General features: G+C 32.6%; 1 long non-coding RNA gene across 1 annotated transcript in view; it reads right to left on the reverse strand.

The window, feature by feature from the left end:
* Positions 1 to 330: 330 nt before the first annotated feature.
* LOC147816039 (uncharacterized) overlaps positions 331 to 14,044 on the reverse strand; it is a 90,605-nt gene continuing 76,891 nt past the window's right edge. The window contains exons 3-4 of the long non-coding RNA XR_015431609.1: positions 6,428 to 6,487; positions 331 to 705 (exon numbers count right to left, since the gene is read on the reverse strand). This is a non-coding gene — a long non-coding RNA (uncharacterized LOC147816039). The remainder of the gene's footprint in view (positions 706 to 6,427; positions 6,488 to 14,044) is intronic.

Here is a 14,044-nt window from a genome sequence, read left to right on the forward strand (position 1 = left end):
AACTAAGCATAAATTCTTGTAATAGAGCTACAAAATGAGAAAGTGAATTCCAATTTAATTCTATCTCACATAACTTGTTAAAAAAGGGATTTATTTTTTGCTCCAATAGCATTTTAACTATTACTTTGATAAAATTAAGATGCTGTTAATTTATTATATTTCAAGAGTAATTTAGTTTAAAGTAATATTCTTTTTCAATACCTTATTTCATGTTTTAGGGGTAAAGTAAGAGACACACACGCAATACATTTTAATTAGATTCACAAGAATAAGAAGATTAAATATAAAGTATAAATAATAATAATAAAATTGCAAGTATAAATAAAAATATGAGTATAAATAAAGTATAATGAAATATAATTAATATAAATAAAGTATAAATAAACATTTTAGTAAGTTAACTTGGCCGCCTTTACAGTTCTCGTTTACTTCATCGAAAATAATCTTCTTTCAATGGAACTTTCTCACTCAAACCTCTCCAGTGACGTGAATTGTTGAACATCATAACATGCGGCGACCCTTTCAGTTTATAGAAGATTTTAAATCATATTATTCTTGAATATGTAGGAGTATATTTAGTGTACGTTGAAGACTGTAACGAACATGACAGAGGTGGCGTACGTTCAATTATAACATACCATCATCTTCTAAACAGTTTTGCGACTTGTTGATTTTAACACTCACTTTTCCAAGTATCTTAAGATCCTGTAATGAAAGAACACTATATTACCTCTTTATAACATGCTCTTACAATTCATAATGTTTGCAAAACTCTTGTTTCTTATTCATAGAGTAGAGAAGAAAAGACAACTTCAGAAAAGTGACTGCCATACCCTCTCGAGACCACCATATTGTGTGGTCCTAGGCCAAATGCTTTCCCTCTACCGTAATTGAATAAGAGTACTTTTAATTATACCATTAATCTCTTCAAAATTTTACGAACAAGTGTACTCGAAAAATCATTTTTATCTTAACCTGTAACATTAGTATAATAATGATCTCTTTGAAAACCATTTAATAAATTATATCAGAACAATTAAACATAGATATGAAATGTTGACCAAATTATTATGGCAAAACTTTTACCGTTAAACCATCAGTTTCAAATGTTTTTTTTTTTAACTAATACAATTATTTTTAAAGAGATGTGAGCTCGTAATTTGTTTTTTTTTTGTCTGATTAGATGTAGTGATTGTTAATATGGCATTATTGCGCTTGTTCAAAAGACTAACAATTTTTTATGTTTAACTAATTATTCATTAAATTTAATTCAATATATTTTTTCATAATACTTTGAAGTGAATTTTATTTGTTTTTTTTTATAAGTACGTATATTCGTTTATATTTATTTTATTTCTGTAAGAAATAAATGTTTGGTTTTATTTTTATTAAAAAAACATAATTATTAAATTTAATACCAAGCCAATTTTCGATCCATCTTCCCTAACCCCATTATTTACATGTTAAGACAGCCTCATTTAGCGCTGTTTCGTATTACGCTCTATTTTGATAGAACGTATCCTACGCGTTGAACGGGGTCTTACTGTAATTTATCTGTCATTTTTCTTAATGCATAACTCTTTTATACGTTACTTCTATTTTTCTTATGCGTTATTATTTCGGCGCCTTTCTTAACGTGTTAATTTTCCTTACGCACAAAAATTTTATGTTTAACTGATAAGCTTTATTGTATTTTGCATGTTGCTTCTACACCTTACCTCAAAGTGCATTTTTTCTTCTTATGTATGACTTCGGCATTTTTATGCGTTCCTTTTCTCATGCGTTACTTTTTACGTGTTATTTTTTTAATGCGTTATTCTATACTATTATTTACCTTATACTTCATGCTGCTCCTTACAATACATTTTACGCGTCATTTTTCTCATTGCGTTACTTTTACTCAATACATTTACTTTTCACGTTATATTTTAGTAGTATTTTTTATTTAGCAGTATTTTTTACATTTATTATTTTTTTAAAAATCTTAATGTCATGTTCACCTTCTAATTTTTATACGCTTTCAATTTAGTTTACTTAACTTATTTACTTTGTACTTTAATTGACACTATTATTCATATTCGATTATATTTCATTTTATTATTTACTTTACACATATTTTACTATTCGTTACTCTTTACTTTATACATTTTTATCTGGAAAATATTAAATTTAGATTAAATGTAGATTCAACTTACATTTCACATTATGTTTTACTTCACACTTTATGCTTCGTTTACATGACGCTTCTTTTTCAAAATTTACTTTAAACTAGACGCTTTACTTTATGACATTGCATTTTATATATATACTTGTATTTTTACTGCATACTTTACTTAATCTTTTTACTATATTTTGTTTATATTTTACGCCCTTCATTATTTTATATTATGCTATTATTATTTATATTGCTTATTATTATTATTGTTTATTACATTATTATTTTACATTGCTTTGCGCGTTTTACATTTCGGTTAAATTATTTTAAATTGCTTTACGTTATTTTATATTTTACTTAACATTTAAGGCTTTGGTTTATACTTTCCTATATATTTCACGCTATCTTATTTCACGCTATCCTTTATTTGCTTCGCGCTTTTCATTATACTTTACACTTTTCTCTATATTTTATGCGTTACTTATGGTATACTTTATATTATATTTAACTTTTTTCTATACTTTGCATTTTATACTTTTCGCTTTTTACGTAATTTTTTATGCTTTACACTTTACTTTATACTTCATATTTTGCGCTTTTAGTTTACCTGGTACTTTACTCTTTACTCATCTTTATTCTTTCAATAATTTCTACTTTTACTTTAAAGAGTAAAATGTTTAGTGAAGTAAAAAGTATGCATTCCTTATATTTTAACCTTTACTTTATACAAGTATTTTATACATTACTACTATGTACAATTCTTATTTTACTATTTATATTAAACTTTGCACTTTATTTCATGCTTAAATTTACTTTAATTTGGTTTTGGCATGATTTAATATCTTGATGATTCAGTAAAACATTATGTAATTAATGCTTCTAATTTACTAATTTGTTTTTTTAATGAAAAATAAGATCATAATCGAAGATACGACAAAGAAAACTCTACTTAGTAATTCTTAGTTATTTAAGACTAAAAAATTCATTTATTTTAAGCTTTTTAATTTCATTTTTTTACCTCATTTTAGGACTATGTCAAAATGAACAAGGTTTAACAGCAGTTCAATAAATATAATACTTTGCTACTTTGAGATTTAATTTAAAACGTTTATTTTACTTGGATAATGTTACCATTCCTTATCAAGACTTTTCAATAAAACGTTTAATAATTTACCACGTTGAATGCCATGGGGGTCACCGGTGAAGCCAAGATTATAAGAAGCACATAATTCGAGTAAATTTTTAATACTTTTAATTTTTTTTATACGAGGGGCCTAAAGACAGTTAGTTTCCTTATTTTTTTTCAAAGAAGAAATCATACTTTCAGGAACATATTTATTGGCAACAAGTACAGCAATGTTTCAGCTACTTTTCTACATAGCCACCACCAGAATTGGGACACTTGTCGTATCGTGGAATCAACTTTTGTATCCCTCTGTCGTAGAACTCTGCCGCCAGTGGATGGAACCAGCGTGTGACTGACGTCTTCAACTTTACGTTGTTGCCAAAACTCTCACCGGAGGATAGGAATTACTTGATGTGCAAGAAAAGGTGAAAATCGCTGGGAGCAAGATCAGGGCTGTAGGGTGGATGATCAAACAACTCCCAGCCAAATTCTGTCAAAACATCTGTGCGTCGAGCCGTATGTGGACGAGCATTGGAAAACTGCTTACATCAGCTACGCACCATCTGCTTACTCAAGATGTTCGGCTCATAGACATGACAATGAATTTCAATTTTCGCAATGCTTTGCGCATTCAAGAACTTTATCACTGACCGAACCTCGCAGGTGGCAGGAGAAGAATAAAAGCTTCCATTTCGGACCACTGCTACCACGGTGCTGGAACGAGCAGGGACCTCTTCGGCTGGCATATGATTCATAGTGCAGGGATCTATTAAGCATGCGCAATTGATATAGCTAATTACGCTTACTTTAAAGGAGAAATTCTTTCTGGATGCGTCTCGTATTACTGTCACTACTAAAATGGTTTGAAGAAATTAATGCAATATATACTGAGAAAATCATTCTGGCCAGACGGGCAAGCCATGTAAAATTAGCGTGGCATTCAACGTGTTAATACTACAGGTGATTAATCTCGAAATGGTTTTATTATCTTTATTAGAAAGCACAGTTCCCTATCAGGATTTGTTACAATTAACATTGTCACCTATAACTCATTGATTAAAACATTTTAATTTTTCTTCAGTCCTCGTCAAGATTTTGAACATTTCCAGCGGGAAATTTAATCATTTTACAGGGTAGCTACAAAATACAGTTACACCAAAAATTATAATTAATTTTAATCAATTGGCAAAACAATTTCTCTCTCTCTATTCCTGTGATTGGCGCTTTCTATAAGTGCAGACGATTCTTGCTTAAAGCAAGGCATTTAGAATAAATTTAAGGATGGAATCTGAGGTTTAAAAAGCTTTCCGATCACGGATTTTCTGCAGGTAGAAATCTTCAAGGAATTAAAATCTCTTGGGTATAATAGAGCATTTATATATAGAACTATAAATCGATTATTGGATATTAAAAGCTGTAAAGATCGACCCAGGTCAGGTAGTCCACGCTCATTTCTCACAAAAATGAGCATTTTAAAACTACTGAAAAGATACAAAAAAATCCACAGAGCCCTACTAATAAAATGGTTATAGAAGTGAGCGAGAGTCTAAGCAAGTTCTGTTAAATATAGACCTGGGTTTCCGCCCTTATCTCAAAAGAAGAGTTCAAAGTTTGACAACTGCTCAAAAATTAAAAAAGTTACGATGGTGCAAGAAATCGCTTGACCGGCACAGTAACAAATTTTTAACAGAATAGTCTTTTCTGATGTGTAAATATTTTGCACACAATAAAGTTAATGTTGTATATTCAGTTACCTTCGATGCTACACCTGAAAGTTTAAGAACTGTTCAACGCTTTCAGCACAAGAATTCTGTAATGGCTTGGGTTGCAGTGTTAACAAATAACAGAAATTTTTTCTCTGAAATTCATCGATAACGGGGTAACATCGAAAGTCAATGCTAAATATTACAAAAAGGAACTATTGGTTACACATACACATGGTATACCAAAAAAGTATGGATATTTTAGCAAGATTCTGCACCATCACACCGAGCCAAAACAACATAGGCTTGGTTCCATGTCAATTGTCTCAAATTTATTATGCAAGAAGATTGTCCCTCTTCTTCACTAGATCTTAATCCTCTAGACCAGTGTTCCCCAACCCCCGGATCAGATGGTACCGGCCGCCCATTTCATTGAAACTGAATTTAAATTCCTAGGTTTATACACCAAATTAAAAATATCTTCGCTCCCTTAAAATTTTATTTATTTCAAAAAAAGGGACTCCCGAAGGTAGTGACATAAATTTTTTAATGCTTGTAATGTATCATTGTCTCCGATAACCCGCAGATGGAAACGTCTCATTGCAAAGAAACAAGCTCAGGGTTCTCATTGATTTAACGTTCTAGTAAGTTAAAATGTAAAATCCCTTTATATTTATTTTTTGGTGTAAATGTATTTTATTTTGAAGGAATGTTTAAATACAATTAAATTAAAATTAATAAATCAAAATAATCTAAGATATAAACTATCAACGCCCCCCCCCCATAGCGGGCTACGGTAAAATTATCTGACGTTGACTGGTCCGCAGTGATAAGAAGGTTGGAGAAGACTGCTCTAGACTATTGCGTTTGGGGTATTTTAGAGCCTAAAGTGAATGCTGAGCAGCATAGACCCCCCCCCCAATAGCTTTTTTATTGTGTGAATGGGACCAATTACCTCTTAAAATTATTCGGGCCGCCATCGGACAATGGCGCAGGATATTGTCTTTAGTAATCGATAAAGATGGAGGTCTGTTCGAATTAAAAAATTTTTTAAGGTAAACTTCCATTTATAGTGTTCATCATATTTGTGTATTCATCATTTTCAATTTAATATCCATAAAACAAAATGATTCGATATTTGTAACACTATTTCGCAGCCACCCTGTAATTTGCATGTATCGCGGTTTTTTTTTGCGTAGCCCTTCCCTTTTTTTAAATTGATTTAACTTGATTGGAAGGTCTACAAAAATTTTCTGAACGAAAACAATTGTTTTATTGTTTGAGTTTTTGACATATAAGTTGTCGAGGCTAAGTTTGGGACGCAAATTCTTTTTAGTATACGAAATGAGGTTTGATGTCTTTATTTATATAGCTTGAAAATTTATATAAATGTTGGTCCATATGAACATGAAAATTATTAAACTCTTCTTTTATATTACTTACCTCTAAAAAGCTAAGATGTCGAATCATCGTTGAATTTGTACTTCATGAAGTTTTCGAAAGCTGAAAAAACATCACATATTTATTATTATTACATTAATACTTATGCAACAGTATAGGGATCTTTCAAGAATTATGCAAGGACATAAAGGGGGTAGGGGTTTGAGATTTCTTTTTCTTTTTCTGACAAGTGGCAGATGGGATATGAGCCACGCCTGCGTAAGACATTTAAATCACATCATTTTTTTAAAAAATTTTCTTTCAAAAAAATAGCAATTAAAATAACTTAATTAACAAATTTAAAATAAAAGTTGGACAACAATTGCTGTTACGTGTTTCATACATCAAGATTTTTAACAGAAAAACAGAAATAATGAATACTCTTCACTAAAATGAATTGAAATATCTACTAATTTTAATTTTTGAAAAGTTACCTTGTTTATTTGAATTTTAAAATTAGATTACTTCAGTAAGAGCCAAAATTAGAGCAAGATAGTGCGTTGTTACCTTCTTACTTAAGTATAAGATGAGATTTGGTTATTTTACATTACGCTTCACTTTATGTTTTATGCCTTACTTTATATCTTACGCTGTAATTTATACTTCACGTTTTACTTAACCTTCTAATTTCCACTTGACACGCATTTTATTTTACATTTAATTCTACGCTTACTTTTTAGTTTATACAATTTTTACATTATGCTTTCCACTTTTTACTTTACTAGTTGTTTACTTTGCATTTTATAATTTAATTTATACTTCACATTCTATTTTACTTCGTACTTTTATTTATGCTTTGTTTACTTGACGCTTCTATTTCATACTGTACTTTAAACTATGCTGAATTTTTTACTACATTATATTTTAGAGTCTTCTTTACTTTATTTTGTTTTACATTTTAATATAATTTTTACTTTATGCATTATTTTATACTTCAAGCTTTATTTTATTCTCTACATGATAGTTTTTTTATATTTTTTTGCTTTATATTATTCGACATTCAATTTTATAGTTAATGCTTTATTTTACACTTTACTGTATATACTCTTCACTTGAATTTACCTTTATTTGCTTTACACGTTTCTTAATATTTTACCCATTTTATTAAGTTATGCTTGACTTTTTTATATACTTCCCTTTTTGTACTTTCAGATTTTTACTTTATGTTTATTTAACTCCGTATTTTTACTTACGCTTTTTTTTTAAAAAATTTACTTTTTGCTTCACTTTACCTCACTCTTTACGTACCACTTTAGATTATACTTCACATTTTAAACGCTTTAACTTTTCCTGATAGTTCACATTTTACTACTTTTTATTCTCTGCTATAATTTCTGGTTAATATTTTATGTTTTGTTTCATTTTAAGCTTTTTTTTTGTTTTACTTCACTGTACTAAATACATATTCTACTTCATTAAATATTTTACTTTTTACACCTTATATTTTCGCTTTATTTTATGCTTTATGCATTACTGTGCGCAATTTTTATTTTTACGTTTTACTTTACTTTGTACTTACATATTTTTATTTGCTCAACTTATTTTGATTGCGAATCATTTATTACTTAGATGCTTCAATATAACATTTGCATCAATAATTCACTAAGTTAATCTTTTTTCACGCAAAATTAAATCATATTCGAAGATACGACAAAAAATTCTACTGAACTATTTATAAACAAAACAGAAACATTTAGTTTATTTTTTTGCTGCATTTTGGGCGCAAGGTTTACCCGCTGTTCAATACATTTAGATTTTCGCTACATTGAGATTTATTTAGTAACTGTTTTATTTTAATTGGATAATGTACTATTTATTATCCACTCATTTCAATAAAATGTTTATTTATTTAATACTACAGGGGATTATTCTCGAAATGGTTTTATTATCATTATTAGAAAATATCATTTCCTATCAGGACGTTACAGTTTACATTGTTATTTATAATTCATTTATTAAAATTTTTCAACCTATTTTTCGTAAGTCTATGTGAAGATTTTAAAAGCTTTCAGCAGAAAAATTATTTTAATTTACTTATATCGAACATTTTTTTTCCGCAATGAAAGTTCATATTTTTTTAAAAAATGGCTTTAATTTGATTAGAAGGCCTCAAACATTTTCTCCACGAAAATTATCGATTTTTTGTTTGCTTAAATATTGACGAATATGTTGTCTTCTTGTCGAATATGATGCAAGTCATGAATGCAATTTCCTTTTAATTGAATTTGATTTGAAATGATAGTGCAAGAATTTCCCCGAACCCAGCGTGAAGTATTTCATCAAATATGTAAAATAATTGGCGCTTTCATACGCTACGGACTGACAGTACACCGAAATATATTGTGGTTGAATGAATTGACAAAACGTTGACTAAGAAAACAATGTGAAAAGTATGCTTTTGCGTAACATGTGGCAAAATTCGACTTGGTAAAGAAAAAAAAAATCTCATTTTCGAAAAGAGAAAATGAAGCAATTTTTTAAAAACACCCAATAAAATAATTTACCTATAAGGGCTTTTAGAAAACAAAAATAAGAAATAAGCACCTTTAAGTACTTTTTAAAAACGCTTCGCACCATGAGAGATTCGTGAAGATGACACGCATTTTATTCAGAACTTTCAAAATCATACAAAATTAGAAATTCATAATTTATTCGAAATGGGAGAGAGTTGAATCTTAATAGATGGATGACACTAATAATGCAAAATACCCATAAAAAAGTTTTATCATTAAAAATATTAGATTTGACAAGTTTATATTCTATTATCATATTTTTTTTGAGATAACTCTCAGACCGTCGATAATAGCCCATTGTGCAGCTCTAGTGCGACGAAAATGAACTACAGCTATCAGACTTTTTTTAAACGTTATTCTCCTTGATAATTTTTTTAGCTGCTTCTGTACAATTTTTATCCCAACTACTTATATCTGAAAAGAGGTGTCAAACATTTCAAGGAAGGAATTATTTAAAAACAATTACACAAGTTTAAAATTAATACATTTTACCTTATTCGCTAAGTTTATGAATTTGGCCTCACATTGAAAATACAATATTTGCGGTCACCTACTTATTATTTAAAGCAGCTAAAAATTTCTTGAACAAAGTTATTTTGAAAAGTATTAGACAATGCAATTTTTAATTACTTGATTTAAAGTTCAAATTAAAATTTATTTATTTTCGTAATATGGCGTAAAAAGATAATATAAAAAAAGGAGAACTTCCTAGATACTTCAATTTTTGTAAATATTTTGGAAGACGGTATTTTTATTTTAATATTTTTGAAACCAATTAAGATCTATTTCTGAATTAGTAAACATTAATCTTTTTTTTTTTTAAAGAAAGAACTCTTGAGCCCTTTTTTGTTAAAAATTTAAGACCTTATAGAAAGGAACAATTATATCGACGAAATGAATAAGTCACGTTGATGTGGGATAATTAGTGGGATAATTCAATTCACAGAATGAAAAGATGTATATCAAAACTAGTAAACAATTTGCAAAAAAGAACTTAAATACTTTTTTGTTAAAGAGCTTTGAAATTTTTTGTTTTGCTAAGTTACAAATAGGGAACCTAAGATCTGAATTTCTAAGATCTGATCAATTAAGAATTTTTTCACTATGTTGTCATTTATACATTACCAAATTTAAGACCTTGTAAAGTATAGTTTTATACTTGTCACTCAGAGTTTCAGATATTCATGGCGTGTTTTAACATGTTAATAGTAAAAAAAAATAATAAAAACGAAAATGCACAATTGGTATATTTAAAGGCCATATGTAAGACATTGTTTTAATGACATGATGGCTGAAGGAATAGAGCGATCAGCTTCCAATGAGGTGAGCCGGGTTCAAATACTGATGATGACTAGTCGATACGAATTCCGCACCCAGCTCGCATCGACCCTAGAGCTCGCATTCGTTAATAAATTATTGTGTTACAAATTAAAATGCTTATATAATCTTGGGGAGGATATTAATACCACAAATCCTATAAACTAGACAAGAACTTATATCAGAACTGGGATGGCGCAGGGGACAGAGTTTTCTGCCACCAAAGAGGTGAACAGGTCCCGAATCCTGTCAATGGCTGGGAGATTTGAATTCCGCACCCGGCTGGCATCGACCCTAGAGCTGGTATCATTAATAAATTATTGTATTACAAATTAAAATCATTAAAAAATCTTGAGTAGGATATTAATAACACAAAACCTATAAACTAGACAAGAACCAATATCAGAGCTGTGATGGCGCAGGGGACAGAGTTTTCTCCCACCAATGAGGTGAACAGAGGAACAGGGCCCGAATCCTGACAATGGCTGAGCGATATGAATTCCGCACCCGGCTCGCATCGATCCTAGAGGTGGCTTCATTAATAAATTATTGTATTACAAATTAAAATGCTTAAAAAATCTTGAGGAGGATATTAATAACACAAAACCTATAAACTCGACAAGAACCTATATCAGAGCTGTGATGGCGCAGGGGACAGAGTTTTCTCCCACCAATGAGGTGAACAGGGCCCGAATCCTGTCAATGGCAGGGCAATATGAATTCCGCACCCGGCTCGCATTGATCCTAGAGGTGGCTTCATTAATAAATTATTGTATTACAAATTAAAATGCTTAAAAAATCTTGAAGAGGATATTAATAACACAAAACCTATAAACTAGACAAGAACCTATATCAGAGCTGTGATGGCGCAGGGGACAGAGTTTTCTCCCACCAATGAGGTGAACAGAGGAACAGGGAACGAATCCTGACAATGGCTGAGCGATATGAATTCCGCACCCGGCTCGCATCGATCCTAGAGGTGGCTTCATTAATAAATTATTGTATTACAAATTAAAATGCTTAGAAAATCTTGAAGAGGATATTAATAACACAAAATCTATAAACTTGACAAGAACCTATATCAGAGCTGTGATGGCGCAGGGGATCACTAATGAGGTGAAAAGGGCCCGAATCCTGTCAATGGCTGGGCGATACGAATTACGCACCCGGCTCGCATCGACCCTAGAGATGGCTTTTCTCCCACCAATGAGGAGAACAGGGCCCGAATCTTGTCAATGGCTGGGCGATATGAATTCCGCACCCGGCTCGCATCCACCCGAGAAATGGCTTCATTAATAAATTATTGTATTACAAATTAAAATGCTTAAAAAATCATGGAGGGTATTAATAACACAAAATCTATAAACTAGACAAGAACCTATATCAGAGCTGTGATGGCGCAGGGGACCACTAATGAGGTGAAAAGGAACCGAATCCTGTCAATGGCTGGGCGATATGAATTACGCACCCAGCTCGCATCGACCCTAGAGCTGGCTCTTCTCCCACCAATGAGGTGAACAGGGCCCGAATCCTGTCAATGGCTGGGCGATATGAATTCCGCACCCGGCTCGCATCCACCCGAGAAATGGCTTCATTAATAAATTATTGTATTACAAATTAAAATGCTTTAAAAATCTTGAGGAGGATATTAATAACACAAAACCTATAAACTAGACAAAAACCTATATCAGAGCTGTGATGGCGCAGGGGACAGAGTTTTCTCCCACCAATGAGGTGAACAGGACCCGAATCCTGTCAATGGCTGGGCGATATGAATTCCGCACCCGGCTCGCATCGATCCTAGAGCTGGCTTCATTAATAAATTATTGTATTAAAAATTAAAATGCTTTAAAAATCTTGAGGAGGATATTAATAATACAAAATCTATAAACTTGACAAGAACCTATATCAGAGCTGTGATGGCGCAGGGGATCACTAATGAGGTGAAAAGGGCCCGAATCCTGTCAATGGCTGGGCGATACGAATTACGCACCCGGCTCGCATCGACCCTAGAGATGGATTTTCTCCCACCAATGAGGAGAACAGGGCCCGAATCTTGTCAATGGCTGGGCGATATGAATTCCGCACCCGGCTCGCATCCACCCGAGAAATGGCTTCATTAATAAATTATTGTATTACAAATTAAAATGCTTAAAAAATCATGGAGGATATTAATAACACAAAATCTATAAACTAGACAAGAACCTATATCAGAGCTGTGATGGCGCAGGGGACCACTAATGAGGTGAAAAGGGCCCGAATCCTGTCAATGGCTGGGTGATATGAATTACGCACCCAGCTCGCATCGACCCTAGAGCTGGCTCTTCTCCCACCAATGAAGTGAACAGGGCCCGAATCCTGTCAATGGCTGGGCGATATGAATTCCGCACCCGGCTCGCATCCACTCGAGAAATGGCTTCATTAATAAATTATTGTATTACAAATTAAAATGCTTAAAAAATCTTGAGGAGGATATTTATAACACAAAACCTATAAACTAGACAAGAACCTATATCAGAGCTGTGATGGCGCAGGGGACAGAGTTTTCTCCCACCAATGAGGTGAACAGGGCCCGAATCCTGTCAATGGCTGGGCGATATGAATTCCGCACCCGGCTCGCCTCGACCCTAGAGCTGGCTACATTAATAAATTATTGTATTACAAATTAAAATGCTTAAAAAATCTTGGAGGATATTAATAACACACAACATATAAACTTGACAAGAACCTATATCAGAGCTGTGATGGCGCAGGGGATCACTAATGAGGTGAAAAGGGCCCGAATCCTGTCAATGGCTGGGCGATACGAATTACGCACCCGGCTCGCATCGACCCTAGAGATGGCTTTTCTCCCACCAATGAGGAGAACAGGGCCCGAATCTTGTCAATGGCTGGGCGATATGAATTCCTCACCCGGCTCGCATCCACCCGAGAAATGGCTTCATTAATAAATTATTGTATTACAAATTAAAATGCTTAAAAAAATCATGGAGGATATTAATAACACAAAATCTATAAACTAGACAAGAACCTATATCAGAGCTGTGATGGCGCAGGGGACCACTAATGAGGTGAAAAGGGCCCGAATCCTGTCAATGGCTGGGTGATATGAATTACGCACCCAGCTCGCATCGACCCTAGAGCTGGCTCTTCTCCCACCAATGAAGTGAACAGGGCCCGAATCCTGTCAATGGCTGGGCGATATGAATTCCGCACCCGGCTCGCATCCACCCGAGAAATGGCTTCATTAATAAATTATTGTATTACAAATTAAAATGCTTAAAAAATCTTGAGAAGGATATTTATAACACAAAACCTATAAACTAGACAAGAACCTATATCAGAGCTGTGATGGCGCAGGGGACAGAGTTTTCTCCCACCAATGAGGAGAACAGGGCCCGAATCCTGTCAATGGCTGGGCGATATGAATTCCGCACCCGGCTCGCCTCGACCCTAGAGCTGGTATCATTAATAAATTATTGTATTACAAATTAAAATGCTTAAAAAATCTTGAGTAGGATATTAATAACACACAACCTATAAACTAGACAAGAACCAATATCAGAGCTGTGATGGCGCAGGGGACATAGTTTTCTCCCACCAATGAGGTGAACAGGGCCCGAATCCTGTCAATGGCTGGGCGATTCGAATTCCGCACCCGGCTCGCATCGACCCTAGAGGTGGCTTCAGTAATAAATTATTGTATTACAAATTAAAATGCTTAAAAAATCTTGAGGAGAATATTAATAACACAAAACCTATAAACTAGACAAGAACCTATATCAGAGCT

The sequence above is a fragment of the Parasteatoda tepidariorum genome, chromosome 2 (assembly GCF_982258835.1).
Source record: "Parasteatoda tepidariorum strain Cologne lab strain chromosome 2, Ptep-v5.0, whole genome shotgun sequence".
In the NCBI taxonomy this organism is placed as follows: domain Eukaryota; kingdom Metazoa; phylum Arthropoda; class Arachnida; order Araneae; family Theridiidae; genus Parasteatoda; species Parasteatoda tepidariorum.